Here is a 2,438-nt window from a genome sequence, read left to right as displayed (position 1 = left end):
AAATTTGCACCCTGGCAATCCAGGGTGAACAGTAATGTCAAACAGATATTTACCTCATCGTGATTTGGGAGAAGTTGAGCCCCAAAGAGTTTGCTAACATAAGTAAGAAGCAAATACACTACTAACATACTTCGCTTGCTATTTCCTGTACTGACATGAATATGATAAATATATTTTCTTTTTTCAACCCTCTCTCAACTTTAAAGAAGCCTTATGGCTTCTCAAAAGCCAAATTAAGTAGCTATCTTTTGGAGATAACATAGCAAGGACAGGAAAATACAAGTAAAGAGACAATAAAAAGTTACTTTAAGGGAAGAGGGAAAAACAAGGTCTTTGTACCTTTCTACATATTTTTTTCCTTTTCACTTAATGATGAAAGATGATATGCATACACATATTTCTTTCAAATTCCAATACTGTTGTAAAATAAAATCAAACTTCCTGAACAGAGAACCAACATTAGAAAAAAAAACCCACAAACTCTAACACACACAATTCAACACAAGCCATTTACAAAAATGCCAACCAAGTTTTCTGCTGCAAGCCCAGTCTCCCCAGCAGCAACAGGAGGACACGTCTGACCACCAGTTTCAAGCATTTCCAGTGCTAACAATACACTGTATTTCCCACAAATTTGGTCTTATTTGTGGATTATTTTGGGCCAGTGTCGGTTTCATGGATTTAAGGGTGGGCTTTTTTTCCTGTGGCGATTGCCACAGCAGGCTGCCAGTGTGCTGATTCGGGAAGTTTTACAGCATTAACGCAGCCCTGGTGTTCCCAATTTAGCTCTCTGCTCCATGCCCTTCACATGGGCTTTATCCCTGCCTTTATCCAGGCTGGATTCTTCACTGCGTCACTTCTTGCTTTCCGCCTTTTTGTGTTTCTTTACTATCCCTTCTAGACAGCAAGGCCAACTGGCAAGGACATGAGAAAGTTTAACAGTTCACATGGCACAGATGATGCCACAGGGGAAGCGTCATCTCCCAAGCCCAGCCTGGTGGCCCCACAGCCTGACCCACTGGTTTCTGAGCATCTGCCAGCATCACTCCTCCTGAACACCCCATCATGCTTCGACAACCATGTCCTGAGGCTGGACACTGCTGGTAGGCTCCCCTAGCTGGAATCTATGCTTCTACCAATGCAAGTGACCTCGCTACAAGTTTGCAGTGTCTTCCCCAGGAGAGAGCACTCAGCCTCCTTCAGCTTTCACAACACACTGAAGGGCTGGGTCCAGCACTGAAGGCAAACAGACATTTGGAAAAGGTCAAACAAGGACAGAGAAACAAGTTTAGCACCACAAAAACATGTTCCAGAAGCAGCTTCCTTTTTTTTTTTTATAAAAGAAAAAAAAAATAGAGTTGTCAAAAAGGCATGCCACATACGACGCCTATGCAAGTCAGTATGTTTTTCCATGAGAAGTTTTATTCTCTCACACATATGCCATGAGCATGGGGATAAAAATAACATTACCACAATGACGTATCTATAGTAGGAGGAATGACTTATGGGTGCTGACCGAAAGTCAAGGTTTCCTCTTTGCCCCAATTTGAAATCATCACCAGCCAGTCAGATGCCTGCCAAAACAATCAGTAACAGCATCTCTTCCCCAAAACCCGAATACAGGGACTGCTCAGAAGGCAGGACAAGCCTTTAGAAAATAGGACAGATGGCATTACAACTCCAAGCAAAGTAACTCCTTGTATCATTAGCTATTGAACCGCGGCTTGATGTGGGGATCAGTGTAAAGCTTATTAGTCTTTAGACAGTTGGCAGCAACAGCCACTGCAGCAGCCGTTCGGGAGCAGAAGGAACTCATTCAGTTTAGTTGTTTTTCAGGTCATGTTAAGTCAAAATGTTTCTATACGCACTCCAGTCCCCAGCTTAACCTTTCTCAGCCTCTCTACGCGCAACTACGCTTACAAACAGCTTCAACACACACTCCTCCGACAAAGAGGGCTCCAGGAGCCCGGCGCAGGTATCTAAAAAATTCCTGCCTGGTGCCATTGTGTAAGGATTTCACCCTACTTTGGAGAGCAAGGACTCGCCAAGAATACCACTGACCTCAGCCCCTACATTATGAAACAGCGCTGCCAGCTCCAGCCAGCTATGTGAAAGTAGGGATTGAATTCAAATCCAGAGCCACCCGTACTCCGGGGCAATAACAAAACACACACACACACACAAAAAAAAAAAAAAAAAAAAAAAAAAGGAAAAAAAAAAGACAAAACACACCACCGAAAAATTATACTCTAAGTTCATTTTTCATTTTACCGGAAGCAACCTCCAAAACAAACCCAGCTGGCGTTTCTCCTCTCCTTCCCCCAAAATTAGGGAGTAGGAGGAAAGTTGTCGCGCTAATGCGCGTCTTCCCTTCCCGGGAGCTGCTGCCGACCGGGAATTCGGCGCTGGGGAGCCTGGCGGGGGCTGGGAGGGGGGGT

The sequence above is a fragment of the Corvus brachyrhynchos genome, unplaced genomic scaffold (genome assembly GCF_000691975.1).
Source record: "Corvus brachyrhynchos isolate BGI_N302 unplaced genomic scaffold, ASM69197v1 scaffold249, whole genome shotgun sequence".
In the NCBI taxonomy this organism is placed as follows: Eukaryota; Metazoa; Chordata; class Aves; order Passeriformes; family Corvidae; genus Corvus; species Corvus brachyrhynchos.
The sequence above is the reverse complement of the archived record's forward strand: the minus strand, read 5'-3'. Positions refer to the sequence as shown.